This window comes from Eretmochelys imbricata, chromosome 6 (genome assembly GCF_965152235.1).
Source record: "Eretmochelys imbricata isolate rEreImb1 chromosome 6, rEreImb1.hap1, whole genome shotgun sequence".
In the NCBI taxonomy this organism is placed as follows: domain Eukaryota; kingdom Metazoa; phylum Chordata; order Testudines; family Cheloniidae; genus Eretmochelys; species Eretmochelys imbricata.
In genome coordinates, this window is record NC_135577.1 from 1160805 (window position 1) to 1176264 (window position 15460).

Consider the following 15460-nt stretch of genomic DNA (forward strand, 5'->3'; position numbering starts at 1 on the left):
GCAAGAGGACAGCGATTCTCCAAAGAGGGGGCCGAGGAATCGGTCTGAGATGCAAGGAGCTTGGTTTAGGTGAGGTAACCTCCTTGACCCTGTTACGTTTGCACTCTAAGAAGCGCGTTACACTTTTGCTGCGTACGTGCCGCCCTTTTACCATCAGCATCGGCAGCAACAAGGGCCGGGTCCTTATTTTAGGGGATTCGCTACAATTTCTTAAATTTCGGCTCTAGCCCCCAGCTGTCTGGCAAGCTGTAACCTTGCTGGGTGCCTTTGCCAGGCAAGTCTGTACCCACTCGCCAGCTCCGAGGTTGGAAGGAATGAAGTTTGCTGGGGGCAGGAAAGGGAAGGGAAGGGCCGGGTTGAACTGGCGATGTATATTTGCAGTTTAACGCCTTCCGCCGCCGTGTACCTCAGGCTGCATCAGTCACAGTCCCAAATAGATGGGACCCTGAACGCAGTTTGTTCTGCCCCCCACCCTCAGCTCATGCCTCCCCGACATCCTCGCTCCTGGTTTGGGTTCCAGGAGTTCAGGAAAACCAGGGTCCCTGCTCCGTGGGCAGCTCCGGGGCGCTACGGCCTGCCCAGCGATAGCAGTTCCAGCAGCTGGGACAGGGAGGCCTCACGGGAGTCACTAGGCGGCCGTAGGTGGCTGCTGTGAATCCTTCTGCTGCCGCTCTGGGACGTGCACCTACTCTCCCGCGGCGGCTCCCCCACCGGACACGGTGGCCTATCGATGGTTCCAGCCGCTGCTTTGTTCTGCTGCTCGGGCATCTGGAACGGCCGCTGGGCTCTAACATCTGCTCCTCCCGGGCTGGACAACTGGCCCCCCGGTGAGCTCTGCCTCCCCAAGGCAATTCCAGCGCTTAGCTCAGCTCTTTGAGCTACAAGGGGGTTGGGGGCTTTAAGCACCAGCCACGTCCCTACTGCCCCAAAATGTATTCCCTCCACCAACCTGCAGTCTCTCTCTTCTTCCCTTGTGCTGCGTCCAGGGCCTCTTACCTCACCTCAGCCAACAATCATGTCTTTGAGGGGACCTGACACCTGGTCCTTGTCCAGGCGGGTTCTCCACAGGGCACACTCCAAAATATGGCCCCAAATCCAAACTTTAGTCCAATGATATCCCAATGTCCCCAGACTACCTCCAATTAACATGCAAAAGAAGTATCAATGTGCTCAGCTGACTGCCCTTGCTCTCCAATCGATGCCATCAGAGCGGCCGCTCAATTACCCTCTGCCTCTCGTAGGGTTCAGGTCACAGGGCTCACACGTCACACCCTTCGGTTTCCATAACCCTGGCTCACCATGTCTATGAACCTTTGAATCTCTGTTCTCGGTTCAGAAACTTAGGTCTGGTTGACACTACAGAGCTAGGGTCAGGGCCATCCTTAGGGGGTGTGTGGCCAGGGACAACCCCCACTTCTGGCTGGGGCCCCTCCCCCACTCCACCCCTTCCCCTAAACCCCCACCCACATCTTCCACCCCGTCCCATGAGCGACACCAGGAGCCGGCGGGATGGAGCAGAACGGGGTGGGGTCAGCTGCGGCTGGGTCACTCGCTTTTGCCAGCACCTGGCACTCCGTTAACCCACCAGGCCACCCTGGACCTCACGTCCAGAAGCACGGGGCCCCTCAAAGCACAGGGCCCTGGACAGTTGCCCCAGTCTATCCTATGGATGGCATGGCTCTGGCAAGCATAACACAAGGTAGCTCACATTTACCTGACTCTGGAAGTGTCTTCCCTAACCTTTTGCTGCTGCCGATGTAAGTGCCCCACTGCACCAACTTAATAACTCCACCTCCGCGAGCGGCCTAGAGTCAAGGTCGATGTAATTAGGTTGATGCATGTAAATGGTGACACTGCGCTGCTTACGTCAACTGTTAATGGCTTTCAGGAGCCTTCCCACAATGCCCCACACTGACAGTACAATCGATACAAGCCCTACTGATAAGGACACGCACCGCCGACACAAGGAGCAAAGCGTAGCCACGCACAAGCGATGTAATTACTGCAGTGGCTGCATGCTGACGTACGTTAGCATCAGTGATGTTGATGTCTTATCAGGCCTGTATGTTTGCCTGAGATAGACTTTTTTGCCCTTTTGACTTTTGATACTTTTATATACTTACTAATGTAAGTGGAGTCTGAATGAGGTCTCCCCTGACTTCTAGTGGTGAGCTGTGCGAAAGGACTTCAGGAGCTGATCTTGTTTGCATGGACACACCCACCCTGCCTAAGTGCTCGGCATGATTGGATTGCTTGCCCAAGTGATCACTTGTGTCTGGTGTTGCATCCCCAGTCTCCTTGTTATTGGGGTAGGAGTAATAAAGGGTTGTGTTACCCTTGTTGTGTGAACCGAGGGCAGCAGAACTGCACCTGGCATACCTTGAAGGAGGGACTCACCCTCACTTGAATGGTACTTGCTAGGCAGGGGACATGGGTTCCAAAGTGCCATAAGGAGAAAGGGCTGGTGGTAGGTAATTGTACTTGGTGGGTCTGGGTCTGGGTCTGGGTCTGGGTCTGGGTCTGGGTCTGGGTCTGGGTCTGGGTCTGGGTCTGGCAGACACACCCTTTGACCTTTCTCTTTCCATGGTATAATAAGAGATAATTTAGACTCTATTGAGAGTCTTGTTACATGCTGCAGAGCTAAAATCACTGATACCTAGGTCTAAGTAATAAACCTTTTTTGGGTCAGTGTCTCTATTGCAAGAGACTGCCCAGTGTGCACCAGCAGTGGGTCTCCCTGACTAACAGCTAAAATCACTGAGATCTGTGTGAAGTGGGGGACCCTGAAGACATCTTGGTGAGCGGCCAGCAGGGAAGCTGGCAGAGAGGGGTGGCAATCCACCATTGGGGCAACTAGCAAGTGCTTGAGCAGCAGAGTGTTTGAGATGCCTCCTTCTCCCCCCACTTCCATCCAGGGTGGGAGGTGAACTCGGCGGCTGAACCTCTGAACTCTGGGACTGCACTGGCCAAGGACAGCAACTGTGAGTGGGGTGCAGAGAAGGGACGGGCACGTTAAAGGGACTTTTGGGTTGCTGGACTTAAGAACCTGAGGGGAAAAGGACAGTGCCCAACTTACTTGGGGGTGGGTCTTTTGCTCATGGTTTATGTTTATGAATCCTAGTTGCGATGTTTCCACAAATTAATGCAGAGTTAAATCCCTCCTTTTATTAAAAGATTTTACTACACTCAGACTCTGTGCTTGCGAGAGGGGAAGTATTGCCTCTCAGAGACACCCAGTGGGTGGTGTGTAATTGTCCCAGGTTACTGGATGGGGGCTTGAGCCGGTTTTGTGTTGTATTGTTGAAAAGGAACCTCTAGCTATTAAACCAGGCCCTTGTTGCTGCTGGCTCTACCTGGCAGAAGGGTGACACTGATCTGTGTGAACAAAGAACCAAGACGCTGTGTGTTGCTTCTGCTTAACTAGTTGGGGGTTTGAGCACAATGAGAAAAGACAAGAAACAGAGTTAAAGTGTTACCAGGTATGGTGGGAGTGGAACTTCCCCAGGCCACTGGCTAAAGTGACCTCACTCCGTTCGGTCTCAAAGGGGGCAGAGATGTGACGAAGTGGGGATTTTCCCTTGTTATGTTGTATGTGAGTCTTACTGTTGAGCCGATGAGAGTTTTACCGTTTTGCATGAATACGGTGTGTGGCTCAGTTTCCCTGTGGGCTGCACCAGTTCCTCGGTGGTGGGAATAGAGGTGTTTGACTTTGGCTGAGACCTCTGGGGCAGGTGAGGCTGCTCCAGCTGCCTGCACCTATGCTGTGACCAGTGCCCTTCGTAACCTGAGACCCATGAGGGGGATGCAACCAGGTGATGACCAGGAAGTGAGGCAAAGACAAGGAGGAGGAGCAACGGGGGTGTTGGAGGTTGGGTTTCTGGAAGCTGGAAGTCTGCTTGGGGGGACTGGAAGATGGGGAGTCCAGGCTGCCTGGTCCAGGACTCCCCAAGATGGATTTGGCTGAAAGTCACTGATGTCTGTCTTATCAAGGTCTGTTCTATGCTGTGTTCCTGTCAACTTATAAATTTGTACCAGCTGCTGAGAGTCACGGCTGACTGTGGAGTTGGGGTGCAGGGCCCTCTGTCTTCCCCAGATCCCCGCCCGAGCGGACTCATTGCGGGAAGTGCACGGCTTGGAAGGGGATGCTGAATGCTCTGAGGTCAGACCCAGGAAGGTAAAAGCTGTGTAAGCTTCTTTCCCTGGCACAGGATGGTCAGAGAGAGGAGGCATGCTTTTCCAGAGTCCTGACTGGCTTTGTATGGAGTAGTTCCAGAGCATTGGTCCTGTGACTCCATAAAAGTGGTTTGTCAGACAGAGCCCAAAAAACAACCCTCTGGTCTCCCAGAGGATATGAACCACCTTTGGGTTATGGGGTCCCACAATTAGGGTGTAATCTTACCATGTGTAATCATAATGGTATCTCCATAAAGGAAAATCCCTGAGCGTGCAGTTATGTACATAGAATCATAGGCCTGGGAGGGACCTCAAGAGGTCATCTTGTCCAGTCCCTGCACTCATGGGAAGACTATTCTCTAGACCATCCCTGACAGGTGTTTGTCTAATCTGCTCTTAAAAATCTCCAATGATGGAGATTCTACAACCTCCCTAGGCAATTCATTCCAGTGCCTGACCACCCTGAGAGCTAGGAAGTGTTTCCTAATGTCCAACCTAAACCTCCCTTTGCTGCAATTTAAGCCCACTTGTTCTATGGAAGCAAACAACGCACACGACCTTTTGAATGTCCAAAGGCACATTCCACCACCATTCTGCGCTTCAGGTAATATGAATACCAAGCTAAAAAAATACAAATTTAAGCTGGCCACAGCCAGGAGCTGGAAATACTCTCTGATGGGTGAATGTATGGAATCCTCTGTGGAAGCAAGTGCAACCCACGCTCTCCAATGTGTCCTTTCAGACCATTACATGGTGCACCCCCAAGAATGGTGGGTGGACTGAGTACATCCCAAATGCAGTACATACACAGAAGGGTTAAAGCAGCAATTTAGTTGGTGGGTGAGGGAACACACATGGAATCGTCACCAGAGAAGGGATTCGCGGGCAGCAGGAAACACAGGGTTGTGTGCATGGACCCTGGGGGACAGCTGGGTATCCAAATAACTGATAAGCCAAAATGTGAAACTTCAACAACAAATTAATGAACTACTGGCTCAGCAAGTGTCTGCAATGGTGACAGGATGGAGAAGGGCAGCAGAGGTGAACTGGCAGTTAACTCAATAGACAGGAAACCTGGTAATTTTGGTGGGGGACGGTTTCAGAAGGCTAACCTGGCGGGAGGTGTATATGCTCAGCTAGCAATGTTAATGAATGTCATGAGGGACACATGGGTGGGACGTTGTCCTTCAGCTTTAAATCGTGAAGCTAGTCCATAGTTATCCACACTTGCCCGACACACCCATCTGCATGGAAAATAACATCCTCCACCTGTGGGTTTAGCACCTGTGTAATAGTCACCATGATACTTTGGAACAGGATGGTAACAAAGGTGGTCCCCAGGAGCCCTGTGGGAGTAAGGAGAAAGGGATTAGCTCACTGGGAACCATTGGGGGATAGAGAGGGAGGGTTGAATGGTGTAAGTTGGACAATAATCAAGTAGAGCAATGTATGTCCATGAAAGATATTTGGATGTGCCCCTCCTCAGTGGCCACAGAAGAGGAGGATCAGTGACCTGTTGCAAAAGGGGAGTGATTAGGGTGTTGTAGATGGGGTATGATGTGTTTTGCTGGGAATGTACACGATCCTGTAATATAACACTAGGGGGCACAATTACACCAGCACATGATGAAATTACACACATCTACACACTGCCATCAGGACTATGGTGCATGAAAAGGGGTGGCTTTTGAGAGTGCTAGTGGTGATAATGCCGTATTCAGGCCTGTATATTTGCCCGAGATAGAGTTTTGGGTCTTGTTTGCCCATTTGACTTTTCATATTTTTATATCCTTCCTAATATGTGTGTGAACAAAGACACTGTGTGTTGCTTCTGCCCAACCAGATGGGTTTGCTAGTACAATGAGAAAAGATAAGGAATAGCGGTAAAGCATTGCTGGGTTTGGTGGGAGTTTAATATACGAGTGTACGCTTGCAGGACAGTCCTGCCTCAACTCCTCTCCGGAGATAAGGTCAATCTACCAGTTGGGAGTGGCGAGTGGGATGGGGGGGTGGTGGGGTGGCATAAGAAACACTAAAAGCCAAACAAATGCCTGGCCTTGTCCAGTACACAACCTCACTCCTTACCTCTCCCATGGGATACAAAAGAGGTGGTACCAAAGCCCCCAGACTCAAGACCCTCCAGAACAGAATATGACCACAAATTGTAAGGGGGTGGGACCTATGGCGTGCGCTACAGGTATAATTAAGCCTGCTAAGAAGGGGGAGGTGAGGAAAAAGGGGACAAGGGAAAAAGGCTCTGTCAGCAAGCAGAGCTATTGATATGCTTGCTTGATTAATCCCAATAAACATTGCCTTGCCTGCACTTTGGATGTTGAAATGCCAATCATGATCGTGGGAAACCCAGCCTACCCCTTCCTACCATGGCTCATGAAACTGTACACAAGCAGCCTGGAAAGCAGTAAGGAGCAGTTCAGCTATAGGCTGAACAAGCGCAGAATGGTGGTGGAATGTGCCTTTGGACATTTAAAAGGTTGTGTGCGTTGTTTGCTTCCTAGGTTAGACCTCAGTGAAAGCAATATCTCCATTATTATTTCTGCCTGCTGTATGCTCCATAATATCTGTGAAACAAAGGAAGAAAAGTTTCTGCCGGGGTGTGGGGTTGCGGCAGATCACCTGGCAGGCAATTTTGAGCAGCCAGATACCAGGGGAAGAAGAAGAGCCCACCGAGCAGCTCTGCATCTCTGTGAGGCTTTGAAAACCAGTTTCAGCAATGAGCCAGAATAATGTGACACTTATCTGTGTTGTTCCTTACCAATCTGTCCCATTCAGTGCATTTTCTCCCTTGTAAACTCCACCCCCACTAACCACCATGTGTGGAATGAATAAAGAGCTTTTTTCCCCCTCAGTCTATTTTGTTTTATTATGGACACAAACATACAGACAGCAAAGAAAAGTAAGAGAATCTTGAGCAAAAGGGCTGATAACACTATGCCCTGGTCTACACTAGGACTTTAGGTCGAATTTAGCAGTGTTAAATTGATGTAAACCTGCACCCATCCACATGATGAAGCCCTTTATTTCGACTTAAAGGGCTCTTAAAATCGATTTCCGTACTCCACCCCTGACAAGTGGATTAGCACTTAAATCGGCCTTGCCGGGTCGAATTTGGGCTACTGTGGACACAATTCTACGGTATTGGCCTCTGGGAGCTATCCCAGAGTGCTCCATTGTGACCGCTCTGGACAGCACTCTCAACTCAGATGCACTGGCCAGGTAGACAGGAAAAGAACTGCAAACTTTTGGATCTCATTTCCTGTTTGGCCAGCGTGGCAAGCTGCAGGTGACCATGCAGAGCTCATCAGCAGACGTGACCATGATGGAGTCCCAGAATTGCAAAAGAGCTCCAGCACGGACTGAACGGGAGGTACGGGATCTGATCGCTGTATGGGGAGAGGAATCCGTGCTATCAGAACTCCTTTCCAGTTTTCGAAATGCCAAAACCTTTGTCAAAATCTCCCAGGGCATGAAGGACAGAGACCATAACAGGGACCCGAAGCAGTGCCATGTGAAACTTAAGGAGCTGAGGCAAACCTACCAGAAAACCAGAGGGGCGAACGGCCGCTCCGGGTCAGAGCCCCAAACATGCTGCTTCTATGATGAGCTGCATGCCATTTTAGGGGGTTCAGCCACCACTACCCCAGCCGTGTTGTTTGATTCCTTCAATGGAGATGGAGGCAACACGGAAGCAGGTTTTGGGGACGAAGAAGAAGATGATGATGATGAGGTTGTAGATAGCTCACAGCAAGCAAGCGGAGAAACTGGTTTTCCCGACAGCCAGGAACTGTTTCTCACCCTGGACCTGGAGCCAGTACCCCCCAACCCACCCAAGGCTGCCTCCCGGACCAGCCAGGTGGAGAAGGGACCTCCGGTGAGTGTACCTTTTAAAATACTATACATGGTTTAAAAGCAAGCATGTGAAAGGATTAATTTGCCTTGGCATTCGCGGCTTTCCTGGATGTACTCCCAAAGCCTTTGCAAAAGGTTTCTGGGGAGGGCAGCCTTATTGTGTCCTTCATGATAGGACACTTTACCACCCCAGGCCAGTAACACGTACTCAGGAATCATTGTACAACAAAGCATTGCAGTGTATGTTTGCTGGCATTCAAACAACATCCGTTCTTTGTCTCTCTGTGTTATCCTCAGGAGAGTGAGATATCATTCATGGTCACCTGGTTGAAATAGGGTGCTTTTCTTCAGGGGACACTCAGAGGAGCCCGTTCCCGCTGGGCTGTTTGCCTGCGGCTGAACAGAAATGTTCCCCGCTGTTAGCCACGGGGAGGGGGGAGGGTTTAGGGGGTAGCCATGCTGTGGGGGGAGGCAAAATGCGACCTTGTAACAAAAGCACATGTGCTATGTATGTAATGTTAACAGCAAGGTTTACCCTGAAAGAGTGTAGCCACTGTTTTATAAAATGTGTCTTTTTAAATACTGCTGTCCCTTTTTTTTTCCACCAGCTGCATGTGTTTCAATGATCACAGGATCTTCTCCTTCCCAGAGGCTAGTGAAGATTAGAAAGAAAGAAAAAACACACTCGTGATGAAATGTTCTCTGAGCTCATGCTGTCCGCCCACACTGACAGAGCACAGACGAATGCGTGGAGGCAAATAATGTCAGAGTGCAGGAAAGCACAAAATGACCGAGAGGAGAGGTGGCGGGCTGAAGACAGTAAGTGGCGGGCTGAAGTCAGGGCTGAAGCTCAAATGTGGCGGCAGCATGATGAGAGGAGGCAGGATTCAATGCTGAGGCTGCTGGAGGATCAAACCAGTATGCTCCAGTGTATGGTTGAGTTGCAGCAAAGGCAGCTGGAGCACAGACTGCCACTACAGCCCCTGTGTAACCAACCGCCCTCCTCCCCAAGTTCCATAGCCTCCACACCCAGACGCCCAAGAACGCGGTGCGGGGGCCACCGGCCAACCAGCCACTCCACCACAGAGGATTGCCCAAAAAAAAGAAGGCTGGCATTCAATAAATTTTAAAGTTGTAATCTTTTAAAGTGCTGTGCCTAAAGTGCTGTGTGGCATTTTCCTTCCCTCCTCCACCACCCCTCCTGGGCTACCTTGGTAGTCATCCCGCTATTTGTGTGATGAATGAATAAAGAATGCATGAATGTGAAGCAACAATGATTTTATTGCCTCTGCAAGCGGTGATCGAAGGGAGGAGGGGAGGGTGGTAAGCTTACAGGGAAGTAGAATGAACCAAGGGGTGGGGGGTTTCATCAAGGAGAAACAAACAGAACTTTCACACCCTAGCCTGGCCAGTCATGAAACCGGTTTTCAAAGCTTCTCTGATGCGTACCGCGCCCTCCTGTGCTCTTCTAACCACCCTGGTGTCTGGCTGCACGTAACCAGCAGCCAGACGATTTGTCTCAACCTCCCACCCCTCCATAAATGTCTCCCCCTTACTCTCACAGATATTGTGGAGCACACAGCAAGCAGTAATAACAGTGGGAATATTGGTTTCGCTGAGGTCTAAGCGAGTCAGTAAACTGCACCAGCGCCCCTTTATATGTCCAAATGCACATTCTACCACCATTCTGCACTTGCTCAGCCTGTAGTTGAACAGCTCCTGACTACTGTCCACGCTGCCTGTGTACGGCTTCATGAGCCATGGCATTAAGGGGTAGGCTGGGTCCCCAAGGATAACTATAGGGATTTCAACATCCCCAACAGTTATTTTCTGGTCTGGGAATAAAGTCCCTTCCTGCAGCTTTTGAAACAGACCGGAGTTCCTGAAGATGCGAGCGTCATGTACCTTTCCCGGCCATCCCACGTTGATGTTGGTGAAACGTCCCTTGTGATCCACCAGAGCTTGCAGCACTATTGAAAAGTACCCCTTGTGGTTTATGTGCTCACCGGCTTGGTGCTCCAGTGCCAAGATAGGGATATGGGTTCCGTCTACGGCCCCACCACAGTTAGGGAATCCCATTGCAGCAAAGCCATCCACTATGACCTGCACATTTCCCAGGGTCACTACCCTTGATATCAGCAGATCTTTGATTGCGTGGGCTACTTGCATCACAGCAGCCCCCACAGTAGATTTGCCCACTCCAAATTGATTCCCGACTGACCGGTAGCTGTCTGGCGTTGCAAGCTTCCACAGGGCTATTGCCACTCGCTTCTCAACTGTGAGGGCTGCTCTCATCTTGGTATTCATGCGCTTCAGAGCAGGGGAAAGCAAGTCACAAAGTTCCATGAAAGTGCCCTTACGTATGCGAAAGTTTCGCAGCCACTGCGAATTGTCCCAGTCCTGCAATACTGTGTGGTCCCACCAGTCTGTACTTGTTTCCCGAGCCCAGAATCGGCATTCCACAGCATGAACCTGCCCCATTAGCACCATGATGCATGCATTGGCAGGGCCCATGCTTTCAGAGAAATCTGTGTCCATGTCCTGATCACTCACGTGACCGCGCTGACGTCGCCTTCTCACCCGGTATCGCTCTGCCAGGTTCTGGTGCTGCATATACTGCTGGATAATGCGTGTGGTGTTTAATGTGTTCTTAATTGCCAAAGCGAGCTGAGCAGCCTCCATGCTTGCCTTGGTATGGCGTCCACTCAGAAAAAAGGCGCAGAACGATTGTCTGCCGTTGCTCTGACAGAGGGAGGGGCGACTGATGACACAGCTTACAGGGTTGGCTTCAGGGAGCTAAAATCAACAAAGGGGGTGGCTTTACATCAAGGAGTATTTCAGGCAGGACTTCACAGAGGGTTCCAATAAGAAATGGTGCACCTAAGTTATTGTTCTTTTGGAACAAGGAGGTTAGTCTGGCCTCTGATTGGTACGTGGCTAGATTTACCTCGCTGCCTTCCCTGTGAGTGACTGCAGTGTGACCTAGAGAAATGAGTCCCCTAGACGGGGGAGAGGGGGGAAGCAAATGAGTACAAAACAAATCTGGTCTATTTCTTGTTTTGATTCACTCCATCTATCTTTTACATCTTTGGCTGGCAGCAGACGGTGCAGAAGGACTGCATGCCATCCACATCTCAGGGCTGCTCGGCAGAAGATGGTACAATACGACTGCTAGCCATCCTCATCTCTTGCCTGCCTGGCAGAAGATGGTACAATACAACTGCTAGCAATCCATATCGCCTGCCTGCTCACCATAAGACGGTTCAATAGGACTGACTGCAGGACTAGAGAATGACTTGATCAAGTCACTCCAAATTTAGTCCCTGCGCCCATGTCTGTCCAGGTGCTCCCGGACGACGCGGCCAGGAGCACCTCGGACATGACGATGACGGCTACCAGTCGTACTGCACCGTCTGCTGCCAGAAGGCAAGGGGTTGCTGTTACTGTGTAGCAATGCCGTACTGCGTCTGCCAGCACCCAGGAGACATACGGTGACGGTTACCTGAGCTTGCCGTGGTATGGCGTCTGCACAGGTAACTCAGGAAAAAAGGCGCGAAACAATTGTCTGCCCTTGCTTTCACGGAGGGAGGGAGGGAGGGAATGGGGGCCTGATGATATGTACCCAGAACCACCCGCAACAATGTTTTAGCCCCATCAGGCATTGGGATCTCAACCCAGAATTCCAATGGGCAGCGGAGACTGCGGGAACTGTGGGATAGCTACCCACAGTGCAACGCTCCGGAAGTCGACTCTAGCCTCGGTACTGTGGAAGCACTCCGCCGAGTTAATGCACTTAATGCCCTTAGAGCATTTTCTGTGGGTACACACACACTCGAATATACAAAACCGATTTCTAAAAAACCGACTTCTATAAATTCGACTTAATTTCGTAGTGTAGACATACCCTATGAATCAGTGACCTGTCCTCTTCATTATTTACCACGTCCCCAAATTTTGTGTCATCAGCAAACTTTCTCAGGGATGATTTTATGTTTTCTTCCAGATCATTGATAAAAATGTTAAATACTGTAGGGCCCAAACCAGATCCTTGTGGGATGCCACCTGAAATAGCCCAGCTCAGTGATAATTCCCCATTTACAGTCACATTTTGAGGCTTAACAGTAGCCCAATTTTTAATCCATTTAATGTGTGGCATGAGAATTTTTTAATCAGACTGTCGTGTGGGATATTCATTACTATCACCTTCCCCTTTCTTCCAAATGTTAGATATTATTTTTACAGGTGCCTTCACTTCCCCTCTAAACCAGGTCAGTTTGTTAACTAGTACAACCTTCTTCCTCAGTTGTGGTATTGTGGCTTTTTGGGAATCTTAAACGATTCCCAATTATCATTCACGTTGCTTAAATGATTCCCAATCATCATTCACATTTTTCTGATTAAATTTTTCCTCCCAGTTGATTTGGCTCATAATTTGTTTTAGCTTTGTGAAATTGGCCCTATTAAAGCACTATTACTGCTCTGGACTTTATTCCGCTCGCACATTAGAAATGTGATCAAGTCATCAATAACCATTAACGTTTAGTTCTTGCGATCCATTCCTCTTTATCTATTAGGACAAAGTCTAACATAGAATTCACCCATGCTGGCCACAACAGTTTTTGAGTTAGGAAATCCTCTTCTGTTATGTTCAGACATTCCAAGAATGTTTTAGTCCTGGCAGTGGGAGACCTCCAGCATATGCCACTCACACTGAAGTCCCCCATGATCACACAGTGTTTTTTCCTACACATTCCTTCCCCATAAGGAAGCAGTTGTCCTGTTTCCTAGTGTGCTTTGGTGGCTGTAGCAGATGCCAACTAGTAGCCTATCTTGTGCTTTTATCTATAAGGACTTTAATCCATAAACATTCAAAACCAATTTTCTTCTGAGTCATGAGTGACGCAGAAACAGATAATGCCATATTAAAGGTAGAGTGCTCTTTCCCCGCCCCTTTTCCCCACTTGCTCCTTCCTCGGTTGATTTTAGCATTACTATTGTGTCATTCATTCCACCTGCCTTCAGATAGAATCATAAATGAACAATTCCAATTCCTCTTGTTTATTATGCAGGCTCCTAGCATTGGGTCACAGGCAACTAAAGAATTTCTTCTCTTTAGCAGTCCTTTGGTTTCTTGTCCTTTGTTCTGAACATCTCAGTTTCAGAGCTAGCGGAGTGCTCTTGTCTTCCCTCTTTTTACCTTCCCTGTTTGCTATTAGTGTAACCCCCTCCTGACACTTCTAGCCAGTCTGTCCCAGAGCAGATTGGTCCCCATTCCGCAAAGATGGAGGCCTTCCAAACTGAATAGCCCCCTCTCACTATAGGCGGTGGACCAATGTTCCACAAAACCAAACCCCTCCACCCTACACCACTTTCCTAGCCAGTGGTTGTGTTGTCTGCCTGTCCCTTTGTAGAATCTTCTTCCAATTCTTCTGAGAATTGATTCTCCATCAAGCATTGTCCATCTTGCTTGGACGGTTGGAGGACTCTTTGTGGGTGAGCTTGATTTCTTTACAGTTTGGGCCAAGCTGCCATTCGGTACATCTCTCCATTTCCTCAGACCAGCTGGATCTTGAGAGGGATCTTCCCTAGTTTCAACATAGATGACCTAGAATTGGGGGGTTTTCAGTTTGGAGATAGCTGGGGAGATGGGGGGAGGACCAGAACCTGGGTCCAGGCTCCCCACCCCCCAAAAGGGACCTGACGGAGGGGTCCTGTTCTCTGCACCTACAAGCTCTGTTTGGGACTGTGTTCCTGTCGTCTAATAAACCTTCTGTGCTCCTGGCTGGCTGAGAGTCCCGTGGAATCGCAGGAAGTGGGGGTGCAGGGCCCTGACTCCCCCACACTCGCTGACACTGGGTGACCTGGGATGTCTCTGCATCTAAAGAAAAGCTCATGCTCTGTTCCTGACATGGAAATGGAGATAAATGGAAGGGGGCTGGTGTTCCCTCACAGAAGCTCAGGAGAAAGGGGCAGGGCTGAAGAGAACTCAGGATCCCGAGACTGACAGTCCCCAGGGCCAATGGGGTGATGCAAATGCTCCAGGTGAGCCTGATGGACAGGGAAGCAGGCCAATGAGGGAGTCAGGAGCCCAGGGACCCCTCCTCTGAGTGAGCTGGGGCTGCCTGGGGCAGAGAAGGGCAGAGCTAAGGGGACAGCAGGAGCCGAAGCTGGGCTGAGGGCAGTGCTGGGGAGCTGGAGCTGGGGCAGGGCAGACCAGCCGTGCTGACAAGGAGCCAGGGCTGAGCTACAGCGGGAGCCGTGGGCCCAGAGCTGGGATCGGGGGGCAGAGCCATGCGACACCACACCAGAGCCAAACAGCTGAGGAGAGCGAGGGGGGAAGGGAGCAGAAGGCCCGACTCGGGGGTGGGGGGCGTGACCCAGATTGGGGGCTGATGCTGGGGAGAAGGGTCCTGTCACCTGCAGCCTGCGGGCGTGTAGCTGTGTCTGACCCGCGGTGTCACCGCAATGCAGGAAGAGCGGGGAGGCCTGGGATGGGTGAGGAACAGACGCTGACCTTTCCTTACGCCCCAGAGACAGATGTGTGTGGTGTCCCCATGCCCACAGGGCGGGGCCCCTTGCTCCTTTAACCTGTCCCATTTTACCTGCTTTTCCTTATTGTTTCTCACTGTTTTAATAAATTGTATTTGGTCTGAACTTACTGCAGGGACAGTGGGCCAGGGAAGTGGCTTTTGTGGAGCGAGCACCCTGGAGTGGGGACACCCTGGCCCTTGCCCTAAGTGACCATGACAAGATTGGGGGTCGAGCCCCCCAGGACCTCTGGGCCCAGCTCTGTGGGGTTACGAGAACTCTGGCGCGTGGGAGAGGGGAAGGGGAGCCCTCGAGGGCAGGCAGGCCTCCGGTTGAAGGGATATAGGGTGAGGACTAGGATCCTTTCCCTGTCCGATTCCACCGGGGCCCTGCAGAAGCCAGGAAAGTTCTCCCCAATCGTGGGACCATTCCCCCGCTTACACAAGCGCCCCCTTGGCAAAGGGCTCTAGGGAAAGCCCTCAGTCATGCCCACGGTATCCAGTGACCAAACCCAGACGCTGAAAATGAAACTGAGTGGGGAGTGGCCAGCCCGCCACTCTGTGCAGAGAGACTTGCAGAGAGCCAGGGAGGCAGAGGGGAAAAGTCAGAGACAAACGGAGAATTAACCTCGGGGTCTGTGCTCGCGTCTGTTCACCAGGGTGAGCTACAGGAACAGAGCTGGCTGAGGGGGAGCCCAGGGGTGGGCTAGCAGGAGGCTGCGGGTCGGGAGTGAGGGGCACTGGCAGAGCTGGCTGAGGGGGAGCCCAGGGGTGGGCTAGCAGGGGGCTGCGGGTTGGGAGTGAGGGGCACCAGCAGAGCTGGGTGAGGGACCCAGGGGTGGGCTAGCAGGGGCTGCGGGTCGGGAGTGAGGGGCACTGGCAGAGCTGGGTGA

General features: G+C 51.1%; 1 protein-coding gene across 1 annotated transcript in view; it reads left to right on the plus strand.

Moving 5' to 3' along the window:
• The window catches only part of LOC144265861 (prostasin-like), a 363252-nt gene that overhangs the window by 100746 nt on the left and 247046 nt on the right, over positions 1 to 15460 (plus strand).